Below are 21,148 nucleotides of genomic sequence, written 5' to 3' on the forward strand. Positions count from 1 at the left end.
CCCCAGCCTATGTGGCTTCTAATAGTGCTATACACCATCCCTACACACCAGGAGTATGAGTAGAAACTCCTTGGGTTCTCTTGCCTTCACTCAAACATATGTCTGCCATAGGCCTATCTAGCCCTAAGTAGCCATTTAAGGCCTTGTGGACATCAAACACACACCCTTCTTTCTAGAAACAGGGCTAGAATGCTACAGAACATGGAGACTCAAAAAATATGAGATTCTAACATGCATTCTATAGACTATGTTAAAATAACATGGGCCAGAGCCTTAGCTAATGGAGCTAGTCAGCTATACGGATTTACACAAGATGAGGCTCTGGCCTTATATATTTTACAAGGTCATTGAAAACAGGAAAAGTGAGCAAATTTTAAAAGTGAGGACAGAATCTCCCTCTACGTTCTTCATGCTGTGTATAAAATAAGGTATCATGCCATGAGTAATGGACAGCTTCCTCAGTGCAAATGATCTGGGAATCGTTGGTTTGGGTTCACAACTTTAAACATTCTTTTTAATTTCCTTGTAAGGGTTTCTCTCTCTCAAAACCTGGAAGATCCCAGAGTGTATACTTACCACGAAAGAAATCGGAATAGGTCTATTCTACTTCCACGTGGTTCACCTTGCATCTGCATGCCCTGCACATTTGAGGTATCAAGCCTCCAAAAAGGGTTATGATCTGACTGAAGGATGGCAGATTTAATCAAAAAAAATTGTTCATATGCCACCATTTGAAAAAGGTAGTTTGCTGGGCTGTATAATGGGCACAAATTAAAGCTGAAGCAAAGTAAAGCCTGTAAACTGGAGAGGCTATCTAGCCACTGGGTGGAAAGTTCTTGACTGTCTTTGTCCAAAGTGGCACATTTCAGTATGGTTTGTTCAGGTAAAAGAAAACGACCTACTTCTGAGAACAAGAATTAACAGGCATGTTGTAATTGGTACCCGTTCTTGGGACTGCGCTCCCAGGGTATGATTAGCAGAAATTCTCCTAGCTTTAGAACTCTAAAGCCATTAAGCCACCTCACTGCTGAGTGTTGCGTGCCAGCCCCTGCTGGGAGACATTGTACCCTCTACTAGCCCCTGCTGCCTCTTGCAGTCAGCTCTTTTTCAGGAAAAAGTTAGAAACAAACACCACAAAATGCAACCCAACTTTGTGGGGACAGTGGGTGGAGACATATTATTTAAAAAAAACCCACAAAAGACCAGCATTTTGCTCCAGGGATTTCTCTCTAAGAGGATTACACAGCAGTAAAATTTTGTTACAATCTGGCAACGGTAACGTTTAGGTTTCAAAGAAGCCACATGATTAGATCACCTGAAAACAACCATGTTTAGACATGATTCTGTAGGAAAGTTCTGCTAGCATGGGCCTTTATTCAACTCTCATTGAAGTCAGTGGGTGTTTTTGCTGTGGGATGCAATGGGACTAGGACCATAGACTCCTTTCATTGTAGACAGGGACAAATCTGGTAAAGACAATTATAATAGGCTGCATCTGATGCATATTAAAAATTCTTATGATGCTGCAGAAGATCTGAAGCCACTTTTCAGACTTTAGCATTTCAGCTAATAAAAGATTTTGTGCACTGACAAAATAAATTAAATCTTGTTTATTTTATATTACAGTAGTGACAAAAGGCTGGGGATCCATTGTGGTAGACAAACACAGTAAGGGAGATGCTGCCAAGGAGAGTTTTTATAATCTAAGTAGACACTGGAGACAAAGGATGGGGGATAGTGTGTATTACGGTCTCCAGTTTACAGATAGGGAGTGGAGGCAGCAAAAGATTAAGTGACTCACCCAAGATCAATGGGGAGTCTATGGCAAAGCTGGGATAGTCTAAATCTCAGGCCAGTGCCTTAATCATAAGACTTACACAGAGGAAAAAAATCACTCTCAAAATTAAGTTTACCTGAAATAAGTTTGGAGGTCTATAAAGGCAAAGCAGCATGGCAAACAGCACACTAGTTTATAAGGCGATATAATTTTAAATTGGTTTTGTCAATTACGTTGAAATTTAATTTAAAAAAAAATTCAGCCCCCAGGCTGCTTGCTAAATATCCCACTGGAGAGAATGTTTATGTTGTAGTTTGTCGGCATTCATCTTGAAGCTGATAAATGAATTTTCAACTTCAATTTTGGGCTGTCTAATAATTCTTTTGCAAAGAGATATGGACCATCTCACAGGGTTGGGAATGCAGAGCTTCTCAGCCACTAGGCCTGCCTGTTCGAATTCAGCTAATGTCCAATAGAGTCTGAAGGTGATTGCCACCTGTTGCAATGTGAAATTATTTTGGTTTCAGTTGAGTTCATGGTGGCCAGGAGTCCACATCCCAAAACCCACCGCCATTAATTAACTGGCATCTTTGTTGACCTTGATTGGCAACCTCATTGCAGGAGGGAAGCCAGTAGCTGAATGGATTTGCATCTATCCTCCCTTCCAAGAGAGAATACCGGCAGCGTCGGGCTGAGGCACCTTCTTGGGTAGGAAGGTGTGAAGAATCTGCACTGCCTCTGCCCATACTGTATCTGCCAATGGGCGGTTGCCATACTCCGGCCTGTCAGTCCTGCACCTTTCCTGGGTATGACACGTCTCTTCTCATGAGAGCTTTAACAAAATTTGGAAAGCTGCTTGTCCAACCATTGCAGTAGAGCAAGGCAATAGTAAAGCAAGGCAACTGTGGGTCCCCGACGGAAGTATCAACCACACAGAAAAGTGGTACTTCATGCTGATTTCATTCAAGTCAAGCAGTGGCATGTCCACAAGAGTGCAGTGGCATTTCAAGCCCACACAAATTAAGAGGTTCCCTCACTCATAATTTTCTCCAACATTTTATGGGAATATGGAGGCTAGGTGACCGCAGGATGTTTCTGTCCATCCAATCAATAAATCTGTTTTGTAAGTGCAATTAGCTCATCTTTATGAGCTAAAGATTTTGACACGACTTGTCAAATTTGGCAGAGGAGGTGTGAGTTAAGATCTAATCAGAATAATTGTTTTTAGCACTGACCACCATTTAATGTGGTGGTGATAAGTAAATTTGGCCTAGAAAATAGGACACAATTCCCTTGTGAAAACTCAGTGCTGACAGTTGCAAAATTTACTTTTTAAAAATTAAACAATTCTCCCTTTAAAGAGATGCTAGAGAATAAAGGGAGATTAAACTGACTGAAAGTAATAGAGGGAAGGACAAGGGGGGGGGAGAGAAAATCGGTTTCTGGTCCATCTGGATGCCTTCCTTGATCTTGGTTTCTCTGCAGTCACTCTTTTACCAGAGTCACTTTTTGTTTTCTAAATACAACCACCTGCAATAACCCAACCCACCTTCACTGCATGTGGAATAAAAGTGAGCCAATCATTAGGCTTTTAAAGGTGATGTAAGCACAACTTACATACATGCATTCAGTATGTCGGATGGGTTAAATGGAAGAAAAAAATTGTACAAGTGATTGATGTGCTAAATTTACCCTTCCATTAAGTAAAAAACAATTTTTTTGCCCACTGTTGACAAATACTAAGAAATGTTTACCTGTTTTTACTGTAATTCCACAGAAAGCTATTCCTCTATGTTCCTACTGGGGAAAGGGCCAAGATATTTATTTTTAAGGAAGCATCAGGAAATGTTGAATATGCTCAGTTACAGTTCCTTATTCAAAAAATATTTTTTCAGCTGTACAGTATTTCTTGCAAACGTAGTGACATCATAGGGCAAATTTCTCAGTGTGCATCTTTAACTGCACACCGAAAATGTGGAGGTGCATCAGTTTGCATATGTGAAGATTAGCCTATATTGCATTAGCCCATGGCAGTGGTAGTCAGTCATGAAGTTACAAGCTTTGGGCATGCAAAAATAAGATGGTATGAGCTCACATAGATGCACCTGCAAATGTTGGTAATTGCTGAAATTTTGGCCTTGTATGAGCCTTTATAAAATCTTCTTCACAGTATGTTTTTCCCCAGGGATTTTTCAGAAGATATACAGTGCCCCATGTTACTCTTTCTAATCAAAAACTAATTTCCCCCTCTCTCCCTCAAAAAGGGCTCCAGAATTATCATTAAATATAAGGATTATTCTGCTAAATGACAGCCAGACTCTTAGCGGATCACGAGTATGTTCCTTCCCCCCACAAACAGATCAAGTAAATCCATAATTAAATTCAGGATTCACAGGCTGGATTGATAGAGTTACAGGCTGCTACCACCTGACAATGTCCGCTCCACAAAATATTTTTTATTCTAAAAAATATGTCCCCTGCCATGTTGTATGGCAATACATTTAGGCTGAAAATTTCATGAAAACTGGTTTTCTTGTAGTATCTTCGTGCCATACATCAACCTTTTTGGTCCTATCTAGGGTTAGCCCTGTGATGTATTGGAGAGTGCTATGGGACAGTGTTAAAGAATCACACGGCCACTTTCTTTTGGAATTGATCAAGGAACTTTGTTAGAATAGGAACAGTATCATCCATAAAGCTACATTCTGCTTCTCTGCAGAGTTTCTGCCTAGAACTTTCCCCAATACCTCTCTTGCTTGGCTTCCTAATAGTATACACTCCTCACAGAGGGAGGTTTTAGAGGATCCTAGAAGCAACTTGCTAATATTTTGCCACTAAAGTGAAGGGAGGGTTGAAGAGACTTTCCTATTTCTAACCCCCACCCTGGATACTAGTCTCTAGTGCCAGAAAAGACATCACCAGGGCTCATGCAAATATATTTGAAGAGCGCATATTTTGCTGTTGGGACCCAAATAGAGCTGTAGATTCAGCTTTGCTTTGTCTGAACACTGCAGTTTTGGACTTCATGGAGGTTCCAGTGGAAATGAACGCTATCAGGTTAAAGCTACACTCTTAGCAACAAATGCATTGCTAGAATAGACATATGGCATAGTCACAATATATTTTCAGTGTAATATGGAGCTATTTAGCCTTACAATTCTAGCACTAATGGGTATTAGCAACACTGCTAAATCCAGGACCACACACTTTGAATCAAATAATTCCTTTTCTAGTTCTGTATTCCATGCACTGCAATAGACAGTCTTCTCTAGCAATATGTCAGAGAATCCAGTGTCCTACTAAAGAGCAAATTGCAAGATTCATTTATGGAGAGGCACACAGTGGAGAATTTCTAGTCTTTACAATAAATTTCCCCTTGATTACATGAACAGTTCCTAAGTCACTCTGCATCACTTCCCCAAATGTACAGACATCTCATACACACTTTTATGTATGGGCTTACTCTTACACTTCTTTTTTCCTCACTTGCACCAATTTTTACACTGGTGTAAGTCCACTGAATTAATTGTGGTCTTACACCTGATTCCTGCTGATGTAAGAGAAAAGAATGGGACCAAGTGACCTCAATGTGATTTAGGATATGTCTACACTGCAATGAAATCCCAGGGTTAATAGAACTCAAGTTAGCAGACCTGGGGTTTGTTAACCTAGGCTTGAGTGCCTACATTCATTTGTAACCCTAGGTTAGGCATTGTTGAATCCTGGGTCCCAACCTGGGACTCCAGCATCTACACTGCATTATGAGGAACCAAGTTCAACCACTGAGATCCCAGACTTCCTAGCGCCCTCCCAAAATGTGGCTGCTCTAGCCCTTTGTTTGTGCTACAATGTGCTAAAACTTGACTGTCCACCAAACTTGACTGTCCAGAGGACAAAGAAAGTCAGCCCATGGGATTGTGGGATACTTTTGGTGGACTCCCAGAGCATGAGTTCAGTGGGGCTGTGTCTATACTGAAGTGCAACAGGGCTTTAACCCTAGGTCCCAGCTTGACTCAGACTCAGAAACTCCACTGCCATTGTTGGGTAGAAAAGGTTCAATTTATTAAGTGTACGTAGTTGCCATCTTGGATTGGTAAAAGGAAACCTATCCTCCATCTTGGCACCCCTTCTCTTTCAGCTTTGGCGCTCTTTTCGAATTTGGTGCCAAAGCAAGGAAAAGGCGGGAAAGGTAGTGTCTTGTGTCAGTAAAATCTGCCTAGCAAAAGGGAATGTATATAAGGGAGTGTTCACACTCTGAGGGGTATTCTGTGTCTCTGGATCATGTGAAGGCAGGTCATCCCACTGAGGCATAGGTGACCTCCCACAGTGTACCAGCCTTGCTATTAGCTAGAGCCCTGAGGGAATAGGACGTAAGGTGAACGAGGAACACCTACCAAGGTTCCCTTAACTTACCTCCACCATCACATGAGACAGTGTTTGCATTCAGCGTGCATGATGACGAGATCAAGAACAGAAGACAGAAGACACCATACTGAAGATCTACTTACCTGTCATCGAAGTTCCTGAGGTCTGATTCCTGTTGTGTTCCTGTTCCTGGCACCTGTCCCTGAGGTCCTGGCTCCCATGTGTGTTCCTGTTCTCCTGTCCAGTGTCTGCAAGACATGGTATTGTCCTTCTCTCTTATTTCTGTAAAATCCCACTGGGTAAAGGTTTGGGCTTTGGGTTCATCCCCACTTCCATCATCTGTGTTAACAACCAAGCAGTTATTCTTTGTGTTATCTTAGTTGCAGGGAGTCCTAGTTTGTTGTTGTGTATCTCAATAAACACCATTCTGTTGTTTGCAACCTTAACCTGCCTGCATCTTAACTAACTAAAACACCATTGATAGGTGCGGAGTGGGGTAGGATACTGCAGATAGCCCGAGACAGTTAAGAGTAGGTTTTACTTCACAGAAGAAGGGCTAACACCATGGGGTCCTGGGACCCTGGGTTAAGTGTGATTTGTATGTAGATAGAAGGGGGGCCTGCATTTGAACTCCGCACTTACATTGAAATATAGATTACCCTTAGTAGTAATGGGGGGCTTGTAGGTTTTAGTATGTTATACAGGCCATTAGCTATCACTAGATTCACAGTTGAGCATGGCACTTCAACATAAAATAAGTGGTCTTTGCTGTGAAAAGTTTACTAGGTAGCTTAATACAGAAAATGGCAGGAAAAGAGAAAATAGTGGGTAAGTAGGACAAAAGTTATGACAGTAAATCTTTTAAGTTGCTTTGGTTACTAATGCTGGCATCTTGGAAGTTCAAAAAAAAGTTTGTATTTCTGTGGCTTTTGTAGGGAAGAAAACCTATCCCAAAATAACTATAAAGGAAGCTCACAGTGGGTTTTATTACAGTGAGAATTCTAAATCCACCCAACATTCATCAAAGCACAAATTAAACTAGGAAGTTACTAAATTGGATCTGTTGAGGTTCATTTTGAGTGGCAAATTTTAACACTAATACAATCAATTCACTCACTGAAACAGCTGCAGATCTTGCAATAGTGTTTTTCTTTTGAAGAGAAGATGCTGAATGAACTTTTAAAAAGTGTGTCTGAGCTTTCCTGTATGAATGAGTCAGAATTCTGTTGTTTAAGGTAAAAATGTCTTTTAAATAAAAATCTTTCGGGCAGCAGGATAAATATACATTTTCTGTGTAAACCCTACTATGAATTCCTTTATTAAGCTTTATCTTACAAAGCTACCAACATTATTTACTCTTGATTTGATCTTGTTTTAGTCCATATTTAAAGCCAAAAGGCTTAATTCAGTGGCTGCTTTAAAGTATGCTCTGTGTGCTATTATATTTGCGTAACAGCAGCTTTCAAAGAGGCTACTGGTTTTAATGAACTGCGTTGCTCACATCATATGAAAATCTTGATCAGATTTATGCCCTATTTGGAATGCTGTGTGTGTTCTGTGTGACCCAGAGGTATTTAGCCACAGAGCGTGAACGTGCCCTTTTTTCAGGGTCTCGTACAAGGCCTATGGGGAATTTTAGTGGTGCAGTGGCCTCTGCCCAGGAATGTATGTATCCTCCTTAAAGGTGGAAATTGCCCCTGAAGAGTTCATGTGGTGAGACTTCATCCCATTACATTTACATCACACTCAGTGCCTGCAGAGAAAGGGATTTGGGTGGGGTTTAGTTCTATGCAGGCTTCTAGCCTTGTAAAATAAATTCACGGAAACTTTAGATGAGTACTGACTAAAGCTCCTGATCCTGCAGACACCATGGCTTAACCAAGTGGTTCTCAGCCTTTCCAGATTATTGTACCCCTTTCAGGAGTCTGATTTGTCTTGCGTGTCCCAACTTTCACTTCACTTAAAAACTACTTGTTTACAAAAAGACATAAAAATACAAAAGGGTCACAGCACACTATTGCTGAAAATGGCTTACATTCTCATTTTGTCTGTATGAAATTTTAGTTTGTACTCACTTCGCTAGTGCTTTTTATGTAGCCTGTTGTAAAACTAGGCAAATATCTAGATGAGTTTACATACCCCCTAGAAGTTCTCGGTGTACTCCCAGGGATACACATACTCCTGGTTGAGAGCCACTGGCTTAACCTCTCTCTTGCAAATAGTCCCACTGAAGTAATCAGGACTAATGCATGTGCTTAACTTTATGCACTTTGTGGGTGTTTACTGGCTCAGGGCCTTAGTCTTGTCATCCAAGGCTCTCAGAAATCAGACGCCCCAAGGCCCAGAACCCCTTAAAGGCAGAGTGATTCTCACACCAGTTCTCTACAACAGCTCTTCAAGTATAAAAATAAACAGTTGTTGTCTGAAGAGTTCCATGGAGAATCCATCCTATCATCTGCTCTACAAAGTGCTCATTAAGCAATGCAGACTGTCAGCTGTCTAGAACAGTCAAAATTAATATGCAATATTATATTTAACCAGCAGAGCACTATATTTGCCCTTTTCTAGTCTTCTGGAATCTCTCCCGTCTTCCATAACTTTTCAAAGATAATCGCTAATGGCTCAGATATCTCCTCAGTCAGCTCTTTGAGTATTCTAGGCAGAGCTGTCCCTAGGGTACAGTGAATCGTGGCAACTGCTCTGGGCCCCACAGACTGGCGCAATTGGCTGGCATGGTCAGTCCCAGAAGTGACAGATTCATCACTTCTGCCCTGGGCCCCGCACCACACTATGGACAGCCCTGATTCTAGGATGCATTTCATCAGGCCCTGGTGATTTGAAGACATCTAACTTGTCGAAGTAATTTTTAACTTGTTCTTTCCCTATTTTAGCCTCGATCCTACTTCATTTTCACTGGCATTTACTATGTTTTACCCTTAGAATTCTAGATTCTAAAGTTCAGCTACATTGTTGGCACATCCCTAACCATATAATAGCTTCACTTTCTCCATCTCACCTTTTTATTTAAAAAAAACCCAATACTTACTCTTTCCCCTCTTATGGATTATGACATACAGTGGAAAGACTGTCTTGCCTCAGGCTTTTCTACTCTTATTTCTCCTGTATCATGAGCATACACCATTTCTATGAGAGACATAGAAAAATCATTGTTCTTGCCATAAGATTTGCCTTTCCTCTTCTCCCTCTTCCACCCTCCATCACTTCATCACACAGATTTGCCTTGACTCTTCTTTTTATTTCTCATACTTGGACACAAACCGACCAGCAGTGTGTGGTGATGACTAAATCATTATTCCATGGGTATCTACCCTGAACTGTCTTTGTCATCTAGTGGTCTTTAAAAGTATGGAGTCTTTCAGTATCTGAGTATATTCCTCATTATTTATTGTGCGTTGTCCATCCATTTCTGACTTGCAACATTTTGCTCTTTGTTTACAAAATTCCTGACTCAAATGTGAGCAAAGTTAATAATCTTGCAGATGTTCTAGATCAAAACATATTATAGTTTTAAAACACAGTAAAAGGTTGTTTTTTCTATTTATATTAATCTTCATTTGCACACCTTCAGGCTTTTAGCAGATAGTATCACTTAATTTTCATTAAGGAAGAAGTGGACCCTGACAGCTAACCCCGGTGTGGACTGACTGTGTACCAGTTCCTGAAGATTCCTGGCTTTTTAAAAAGTTGTTCTGCCTTAGTCCAAACCTCTCTTGTCATTTTTGTGGGTCTGCTCATCTGTCACTGAATATCATTATAATTAATTATTTTTATTACACTTGCTCCTAGATAGAACCAGCCCAGCTAAGATCGAGGCCCCATCAAGGCACTGCACAAGTACAGAGTAAGAAAGTCCCTGCCCCAACAGCTGACCATCTAAATAGTCAGGGCAGACAGAGGGCAGGAGAGGACACAGAGGCATACAGAGGTGAAGTGACTTGCCCAAGGTCAGAGGCAGAGCTATGAATAGAACCCAGATCACCTGACTCACTGGATGAAATGCCAGCCCCACTGAATTCAATGAGCTTTGCTCTTGAGTTGAATGTAGCCAGCATTTCACTAGCCTGTGTTCAGACCACAAGACCATGCTGCAAGATCCTTTGTCTGCCACTAAGTAGAAATGCTGATACCTTTGGCTGAGACTTGTGTTTTTCACACTCCCTCCCGTCTCATCTTTCATCCTCCCTTTCTCCTCCTCTGATTACTGTTAGCTTTCTCCCTGTTCCTCTTCCATGCTTTTGTCTTTCCCCTTGATTTATAAATATTTTAATTTTTAGTTAAAGAAGAAAGTTAAAGTATGAATTCCACCAATATTTTGTGGTAATGAGCCTGGTTAAGTATCTTGGCATAACTTTCAGTCATACCATTTCTCTAGAAAACCACAGGTTTTTTTGTTTTCGTGAGATTCACAGATGTCTCTTCTGCTTGCTCAGCTAATACCGCATTGGTCTCATGACTGCCTCACCACAGCTAGGCAAGGCACGATCTTGTGATCATGAGGCTCAACTATTGTAATCCCCTTTTTGCAGGGCTTCTTTCGCAGTCACTTGCAGCTTGTTCGGGATGCAGGAGCATGCTTGCTCACTGGCTTGAGCAGACACGATTATACTGGTCTCGAGCCTGAAAGTTGCTGAGTGCTTTGGCCCGATACTGCAAAGCATTTAAGCAAGCACTTAACTTCAAGCAAGTGAACAGTCCTATTCAATGGAGCTACTCACAAGCTTAATATTAAGCATCTGCTTAAGTGCTTTGTTGGACTGGGGCCATAGCACTCAGCACCTTTCAGGAATGAGCCCATTCTGCCCCACCACCACCCGGCATTCTTTACAGTGGTTGCCTATAAAGTGGCAGATCTGCTACAAGCTGGCACAGTAGGGTTTTTTAAAATCCTAAATGCTAAGCTCTGGCTATGTCCGAGGTCTCGTTTTGCAAATCTCCTCTTGGTGTAATAGGCATGTGCATTCTGTCACCACTTGTCTTGTATGGATTTAGTGGTTGTATTTGCTTTTGTGTTTCCAGGTGTCCATCTTAGAACATATCCCCAATTTCTTATCAAAGCCTATTTTAATGGTGTCTCTTATTATGCCCACTATGCTAATATTTCATACTGTTGCAACCCTCTTTTTGGCTTGGTCTTGCTCATTCATGTTCTGTATTTTGAATTTTAAGAGGCAGGATTTGTATTATGTTTATATTGCATTTTAACTGTTTGTATGGTGTTGTACAGTGCCCTAGTGAACAATTCATCTTTGGTTTAAGGGAGTGATACTGGAATGGAGTTTCTCGATCATTTTTAGTTCAAAGTAAATATCCTTTTGTCTTCCAAGATAAAACAAACAGCAACACATTGGTCAAATAACACAGCGCTGAGTAACTGGAACTTCCACTGGGAGCATGGAAAGTGAAAAACATTCAGTAACAGTCTTTAAGACAGCATTAAAGGTTGCCAAATTGACTTCATGCTCCCCCGCCCCTTCCTGGAAAAAGATCATTTTGAAATTAAACTCTCTGGCTGGGTGAGTGAGATGGAGTATGTCTAGGATGATGAATTCTAGCAATGGGCAAGAAACTAGTGAGAATTTCAAAGTTGTGTTCCTTAACCAGCAGCTAAATAGCAGCTCATAGAACAGCGAGCCAGATGCATTTTCCTAGAATTTAGGGCCAAGATTTACCAAAGTAACTAGTGATTTTAGGTGTCTCAATTTCTGTATGCTCAAATTGACACACCATAAAGAGATCTGACTACAAACGCCTGAAAATAAGGGCCGTGTGAGGTATCTCTAATTAGGCATGCAAAATCACTAGTCACTTCTGAAGTTTTGGCCTTTTTCGTTAGCTTTTGGTTTACCCAACATTCCTTCTTACGGCATTTGTTAACTTAAAAAAAAAAAGTTACAGAACATTCATTTCCCTTCAGTAGGTCTGAACCCTTTGCCCTCCACCCAAAACAGTGTGAACTGAACAGACAATGATTAGAAACAAAACATGTCTTGCTGTTCCCTTCTCCTGTTCTTTGTCTATACATTGACTCTCTTTGCTGGTCTTCTGTGCAGAGAACCTGGTCTTCATGCTGCTTGTTTGACTCATGTGGTTTCACGTTGACTTTTCGGGTATGTTATGTTTTTGTATCATGTTATTTTAGTGAGGAGAATACAAAATAGTTTGCTAGCACTGCTACTACAATAGTAGTAGGTGGTGGAACCATTTTTGCATATTGAAGGATAACATAAACCTATCCTAGGCAAGTGTCTAGAAGGGAAGATTAGACCATTTTAACAGGACTTCCTGGGTTCATTTAGTGTGCTGTACCTCAGCATCTCATGTTAAATATGCTTTGGTCCCCAGAGCTTTGACATTTTATTTCTGAAGGTGTCTTTGGAGTTTCTGTATCTTCATGGGGATGAACAGGAGGAGTTGGTAATTTTTAAATGGCGTTTTTGTATTATTTAAATGTATGCCAAAAGGACTCAGAGTCTAAGGTATCCTTAGGTTGTGACACATGAGGTGGATTGATTCTCCCTCCCACATTCTCATCCCCCACCGGAGCACTGATCTATAATTGAGCTTTGTGTCAGAAGTGTAATGTCAATTAGTATCAAACAAGCCTCGCACTTGCAGTGAGAGTTCCTTGGCTTTTCCCCTTAATTAATGGAAATTACTGTCTTTTGTATTTAGTTGGTCATATAGTTAGGGATTTCTTTAATGCTCTGTTGAGGACCTTAGGAGTGAGGTTGATATCATTTGCAGTTTGGTTATAGTGTTTCTTCGGGAATATATCAGTTAGAAATTCAGTGACCAATATCTGCAGGGAATTTTTGCATTTCTTTGGAATTCTGTGTTCAGATTTCTTGAGACACTGAAGAGGTAACTTGGTGATTTGCAGGGATTTGTGCTGTTTAAAGATGTGGTAGCATGGTTAGCACGAAGTAATGTACAAAAAAAAATCCTTGGCATTCTACTTGGCTGTTTCTGAAGTTTGCAATGGTATAGTACAGGAATGGAATAGTTTCCCTAACATTCTTGACAGCCTATTGAACTAAGGAAACATGAGTTTTCCATGAGTTTTTGATAAAAAGCATGCCTCAGCCAAATGTTATTCTTCAATATATAATGTAGCAACACCCACATCAGAAGAATTACCCACATAATTTCAGTACATGAATAATAACTCTAATTTTATTGCCTGCTAGAATTAGCACTTTGTTAGTACTCTGTAGGTGCAAGTGCAAAGGATCTGCAAATAAAAGCAATGCACTGGCTGCATAGTGCAAACTTCATGACTTAAAAGAAGAATCTTTCAGTGTGGCCATCAAATTCAGCTGTTTGCTCTGTGGAGGTGACATCCATGAGATGGTTTGGTTTTCAACATTTTGGTGCATCCACATAATGTAGGTTTCAGAGTAGCAGCCGTGTTAGTCTGTATCCGCAAAAAGAACGGGAGTACTTGTGGCACCTTAGAGACTAACAAATTTATTAGAGCATAAGCTTTCGTGGGCTACAGCCCACTTCATCGGATGCATAGAATGGAACATATAGTAAGAAGATAAAGAGAAGGTGGAAGTTGCCATACAAACTGTACGAGGCTAATTAGTTAAGATGAGCTATTAACACCAGGAGAAAAAAACTTCTGTAGCGATAATCAAGATGGCCCATTTAGACAGTTGACAAGAAGGTGTGAGGATACTTAACATGGGGAAATAGATTCAACGTCATGTGTTGCCTGCTTCAAATATGAATGTTCATTCACTTGAAAAGTTCATGAACACTCTTAGGTTTACAACATAGATATTGAGATATAGTGCATTCAGCTTATCTGCGTGGCTGTGGGACTATTGTGACAGTATGCAGTCATCTGTTTTGCACTTGAAAAGATACCCAAACACTCATTTTAATATTTTCAGTGGATTGTGTGGAAAAAAAGTGGGGGAGGGGGAAGCGATTCATATGTATTAAAGAATATGCAGTATGTTAAGGTAAGTGTCAGAATTCTTGTATGAAGTCAGGCTCGTTGTGATTTTCTTCAAACCTGGGGTGTAAACATGCTTTTCTCTAAAAATCCTAAAAAAGCCTACTATGAAATGAGGCACAAAACATATAAATGCATATTCACCCCTTTAATGTAAAATAAAAGGCCCACATTGTTCAAAATTAAGAGCTTGCAACTCTAAGTAAAACACACAAATCCAATACTCCAGTCCCCTAACTAGTTAGGTCCACCATGCCTTTGTATCTGCTCTTAGATACCGAGACAATTACCAACTTTTTTTTTTTTTTTAAAGCATTTAGCTTATTACAGAATTTGCACCAAGTCACTCTGGAATGTGCTAACCACACACACACTATTGATGCTGAGCTGACTGGACACCTTTTAAAAACTGACAAAATTCTGAATTCAACTGTCTACAATTCTGCTCCCACAGATTTCCCCCGGGTTGCATACAGTGAACTGTGACACATAGATTTTGAGGTAGAACTCTGGAAGAAAGTCAATTGTTAAGGCTAGAAGAGAAAAGCATGCAGATTGTTTTCCCACTAGCCACATTACCTTTGTGTAGGAGGGAAAGCAGTGGTGATCTGAGCAAGATCTCCTATCTCGTGTCAGTCTGTAGTGTTTTAGAATGGTAGCCGTGTTAGTCTGTAAGGTGCCACAAGGAATCCTCGTAGTTTTTGCTGATACAGACTAACAAATTTATTTGGGCATAAGCTTTCATGGGCTAGAACCGGATTTCAACAATTTCCACCCCACCATCAACCTCAGCCTGGACCAGTCAACACAAGAGACCCACTTCCTAGACACTACAGTGCTAATAAGCGATGGGGACATAAACATCACCCTATACTGGAAACCTACTGATCGCTATACTTACTTGCATGCCTCCAGCTTTCAGCCAGACCACATCACACGATCCATTCTCTACAGCCAAGCTCTAAGATACAACCACATTTGCTCCAATCCTTCAGACAAACACCTACAGGATCTCTATCAAGTGTTCTTAAAACTACAATACCCACCTGGTGAAGTGAAGAAACAGATTAACAGAGTCAGAAGGGTACCCAGAAGTCACCTACTACAAGACAGGCCCAACAAAGAAAGTAACAGAACGCCACTAGCCATCATCTACAGCCCGCAACCAAAACCTCTCCAGCACATCATCAAGGATCTACAACCTATCCTGAAGGACGACCCATCGCTCTCACAAATCTTGGGAGACAGGCCAGTCCTTGCCTACAGACAGCCCCCCAATTTGAAGCAAATACTCACCAGCAACCACACACCACACAACAGAAACACTGACCTTGCAACAAAGCCTGTTGCCACCTGTGTCGACATATCTATTCAAGGGACACCATCATAGGGCCTAATCACATCAGCCACACTATCAGAGGCTCATTCACTTGCACATCTACCAATGTGATATGTGCCAGCAATGCCCCTATGCCATGTACATTGGCCAGTCCAGACAGTCTGTACGTAAAAGAATAAATGGACCCAAATCAGACATCAAGAATTGTAATATTCAAAAACCAGTCAGAAAACACTTCAATCTCTCTGGTCACTTGATTACAGACCTAAAAGTAGCAATATTACAACAAAAAAACTTCAAAAACAGACTCTAACATGAAACTGCAGAACTGGAATTAATTTGCAAACTGGACACCATCAAATTAGTTTTTGTAATGACCCATTCACTCCCAGTCTTTATTCAGGTCTAATTTCCCCATACTAATTTCCCCCTACTGTTACTCACACCTTCTTGTCAACTGTTTGAAATGGGCCATCTTCATTACCACTACAAAAGTGATTTTTCCTCCCTTGGTATTCTACTGTTAATTGACTTGTCTCGTTAGACTGACCCCCCCCCCCACTTGGTAAGGCAACTCCCATCTTTTCATGTACTATGTATATATACCTGCTACTGTATTTTCCACTCCAGGCATCTGATGAAGTGGGTTCTAGCCCACAAAAGCTTATGCCCAAATAAATGTTAGTCTCTAAGGTGCCACAAGGACTCCTCATTGTTTTTGTAGTGTTTTGGACAATGACCATGGGTATCAGCAGTGAGCATATAGGTATCCTATATTGTCATTGCATTCAGGCACCATCAAGCATTCATAGTCACTGAGACACCCACATAAATGCTGATAGACCAGACAAAGAAAGGAAAAAAATCATCTGGTAACATGCAGGAAAAAGAATGTGTGTGGAAGAGAAATTTGTTTTCTATGTTGGAGGAAAAACTATAAATTAGAGACTTGCATGCAGTGGTTCACATCCATTAACAAGAAGGATTCTGGTGTAGTTCTTATTTCCCCTTTTTCTTTCTCTTCCCGTTTTTTTCCTGATGTTTTTTCTGTGTTGATTCTTGCAACATTGACCATAGTTAAGTGGTGTTTACACATGACATTCAGTGAAAGGAAACAAATCATTGGCAAACAGAGCAATAAGTTCCATATGTGTAAGTGGATTATTCACTTGCAAAACAGCATGCTCTGCCTGCAATACAGTATATAAAGGGCAAGAAGTTCAGTGGCTGGTGCATGTGCATACGTGAAGTATGCAAAAACACATACACATCTGGACCCATGTTTTATAACCCTACTTGTCCTTACAGCTAAGATGGAAAATACCAGAGAATATACACACCTTTAGCAGTAAAGAGCTACAGATGCTGAAGGGAGTGTGAGTGCCTCTTCTGAGTGGCCCATCCATACAAAACCAAGACTCCCTCACAATAGCAAGTGTGCATGTACACTTCTGTACAATGGTGACGGGTGCCAGTATAAGAACAGAGATAAATAAGTGCAGGCACAGCCTCTCATGCTGGTAGACAATTGCCAGCGTCTCTAGACCAGGCATTTGTCTTTAAATTGTCTGTTGTTCCCCATGGATAACCACTCTTTTCTGCTAGCAAGAGGGACTTGCTGTACCCCAGTCAGAGCACACTACACAGTGCTTCCTTCAAACTAAAACCAACATACTCAGCCCATGTGCTCACTAAATAAATTTCCCTGATATTCCTTCAGTACCCGGTTAAGATGCACATCTGTAGTGGCTTTAGTCTCAGCCCACTGCATCACACTCACTAACTCAACTTTGAAGAAGCTGCACCAGTTTATACCAGCTGAAGATCTGGCTCTTATCCTTTGAAAACAATTATTTAAAATTAGAAATAAGAGAAACATAAAAATAATAAATAACCGAATATGAAAGAATCTAGTTTGACAAAGAAGGTAACAGCCATTCCAGGATATATTATTTGAAAAGCAGAGTAAATAGACATCAGCTGAAGGAGTTAAGGCCAAGTGACTCTTACTGTTTACCTGTTTTCCATGCTAATCTATGCATGTGTCAATACTTGCAGACTCATTCCAAGAAATACATGGTGGGATGCAAAACTCAGAGTGGGGAAGCATGAAAGAAGTAGTATGGAGAAACAGACTCCAACGAGAAACTGCCCAGCTTGAATTAATATGCAAACTAGATACCATTAACTTGGGTTTGAATAGAGACTGGGAGTGGCTGGGTCATTACACATATTGAATCTATTTCCCTGTGTTAAGTATCCTCACACCTTCTTGTCAACTGTCTAAATGGGCCATCTTGATTATCGCTACAGAAGTTTTTTTCTCCTGCTGATAATAGCTCATCTTAATTAATTAGCCTCTTACAGTTTGTATGGCAACTTCCACCTTCTCTGTATGTATATAGATATCTTCTTACTATATGTTCCATTCTATGCATCCGATGAAGTGGGCTGTGGCCCACAAAAGCTTATACTCTAATAAATTTGTTAGTCTCTAAGGGGCCATAATTACTCCTGTTCTTTCTTCAAACTAATGTCTCTCAGCAGAGCTTAGATGACCTATTGCTGTTGGCCAGTAAAGCTGAGCAAATTATAGACAGATTTTAGCTGGATCTGTGATTTGTTCTGAACTTGGTGTACTAATGCTTTCTTACTCAATGGTTTTAGTTGTCCACATTTTATGTAATCTTTATTTTAAAGTATCAGAAAAGAAGTTTGTGCAATTTGGTTAATTTCTTTGGATTAACATATATATTTGATCTCTTAATATCATTCAATTTCATGTGTAAATAGACCTGAATATGGAGCAATAATAGGATGAATGAGTCAAAATAATTATTAAAGTTAATACATTTGCACCCTCCCTCCAATGATAGCTGTCAGATAGCCCTCAGCTCAGTATGTGTGTAGGGTAATCTCAACACCTTCCCCTGTATACGCTTGTATAAAGTTCTGTCTTCAAAAATGTCTGCCAATGTTGTGCTGTGTCCATTCCCTCAGATCCTGAAAATCCAACAATACTGCAGGGTAAGCCGAGGGCATGGACAGGAAGTGCTAGAATTCCTGGGCAGGGATTAGAGGAAATAATTGGACCTCAGTATGACTGGTTGATATCAATGCATCTCTTTGCTCCTGGCTCTCCACTGGCAGGTGAAATATAATTGGCACAGTCCCCATGCTGCCACTGGCTCCTCAGCCAGCAGCATGCTTGAGACCCCACTGACAGAGGTTACAAAATGCACACTCAACACTGCTGCTGTTGTTGAGATCAGCCACCACTTCATAATTTATGAGGCTTTAGGGACCACAATTCATGTAATGTCCATGGCGGTTCTTCACTGTCTCCTTTCTTTGAGCTACATCCCATTTATTTATTTAGCATTGGGGCTCTGCTGTATTTAAGCGGTGGTTGAGGAACGTACCTCAGAGTGGCATTTCTCCTCCACATAGTGCACCCCACTCCACCCCCCGTTATCTGTTTCTGTGATTTGGGCCTTGCTGCTCTGTTCTGTGTGGTACAAGGGGTTGGAAACATGGATCACAGTGGCAAGTTCAAGAGACAGGACATAGCAACACAAGAATGAACTGATGAATGCATCTCTGGGTTGCTTCTCCACTTCAAAATACTCAGAGAAATGGAAAATAAAAGGCATATCACAAAGGTGAGCTGGCTGGTAATTACACCCTAAACTTTACATAGTTGTAAAGTAAAAACTTGGAAAAACCATCTTCTAGGCCAGGAATATAACAACACAGATTGATTATATTCAACAGTCACCAGTATATATACTGTGTGCTTTATAGCAAGTCTGGAGGCTCTGTATTGCTGAATGTGACCCTCTGACTTGTCCTAGTGGGTTTTACCAACAGTTAACTCTATTTGTTAGCGAGTCCTAGGAAAGTCGTTGATAGAAAGATCTATTTAAATATACCCTATGGGCCTGATTCTGATCTCTCACTAGATTTGAAACAGTGGGATTCCACTGACTTCAGTGGATTACTGCTGATTTATAATGTTGTAAGAGAACAGATTTGGGTCCTATTGATAGGACTTTCAGAAGTGCTCAATGCTCATCTAATTGTGTTCGGTTAAAGTCAATAATAAAGCTCTCACGGACTTCCCTGAGAGAAGTTATGCCAATACTGATTACCCTTGAGTAATATACTTTCATCCTTTCTAATTGATGATCTCATTGAGATACACAACAGGCATTCATTCAGCAAGCTGTCCTGCCTGTGCCAGCTAAACCAATACAAAGAGCAATAGCCCTGAGAGTAAACATAGAACATTTGAACGAATTTAAACATAAGGATCAATCAAGTTGTGATGCCAACAGGAAAAAAAGTAAGCTCGACTGGGAGGAGGGAAAAAGCTAGTTTGAGAACGTATTGATGGAAATAAACATGAAATCCTGAAAACTTTAATACATATCATTGTCACATTAATCTGCATGCGGACAATCCTCCCGTGTAGATTAAGGGGAAATTCCCACTTATGTCATATAAGGTATTAAGATTCGAGCCATAGAGTAAGGGGGGCTGCAGTCTTCCCTGAGATCCAAGGTAATTCTTGTGTATAGGATATTTTATGCTAATGTTTTTATTTAGTATTTTAAGCTTAGGGGGGGAAAACTGAAAAAAACCTTCTATTCGGGACTCAAACCCCTGGAAAGATGTCACGTGTTCATGAAGTCACTTCACTACATAATGAATTTCAGTACGTCCGCAAAAGGTTTACTTGAATCCTACTTTCTTCACCAAGTGTACTATATGATTATACTTATATGGGTCATTATGCAAACAAATGTGATGCACAACAAGGAACAGTTCATTGAAATAGTATTTTCATGCCTCCCATATCAATAAGAAGTATATGTACTTTACTTTGTATCATGTGTATCAGCTATCTTTGGATGTCTAACTTTGAGTTATTATTGGATGAATTTAACTTTGCAACTTTTATATTTTAATTAAACATGTACAGACACTTGGGAATTTCCTACATGAAAACATATTTATGAAATTTTGATTCACGTTCCTCATGGCCTCTCAGTCAGTCACACACAAACAGAGGATGGTGGTGTATTTTCATACAAAAAAGATGTAAAGGACCAAATTTTTTCTTAACGTTAACTGTTAAGTGCCAAACCAGGGGTGCAGTTTGGGGCCCTCAATTATGCTACTTACCATATAGGGCACATAGACCTCTAAATCCCTAATTTTACTTCCAAATTAGGGCTAGAGACTTCTACCATATATGACCTGAACTACAGGCATAAATAATTCTGTATTCAAAACTCTGGCTGCCATTATTTGTAGCCACAAAATACTTTGAAGTAAAATCTGGCCCATAACTTCTGCCACCCACAGAATAAATTCAATGCATGAGTCTGTAAATGAATTATCTACAGAATTATTTGATTGGTGTTTATGCCAGATTTTTAGAGACAAGTACACTAGTATTATTATTATTTATCTTACAGCCCTCTTCAGGCAAAACTTCCACAGAAGTGAATGGGATTTTTGCCTTAATAATGACTCCAAGATTTGGCTCATCATCATTAAGATCATATTGGTATAAATTACTGTCATATCCTCAGGCCTCTATGAAAAATTTCTCAGACTGGCTGAGTCACCCAGAGACTCTCCAAGGATTCCAGATTCATTTTAACAGTTGAAGTGT

General features: G+C 40.3%; 1 protein-coding gene across 1 annotated transcript in view; it reads left to right on the top strand.

The window, feature by feature from the left end:
* The window catches only part of LOC125638252 (putative RNA-directed DNA polymerase from transposon BS), a 130,402-nt gene that overhangs the window by 11,627 nt on the left and 97,627 nt on the right, over positions 1-21,148 (top strand). The gene's annotated exons all lie outside the window — the stretch shown is intronic.

The sequence above is a fragment of the Caretta caretta genome, chromosome 1 (genome assembly GCF_965140235.1).
Source record: "Caretta caretta isolate rCarCar2 chromosome 1, rCarCar1.hap1, whole genome shotgun sequence".
Lineage (NCBI taxonomy): Eukaryota > Metazoa > Chordata > Testudines > Cheloniidae > Caretta > Caretta caretta.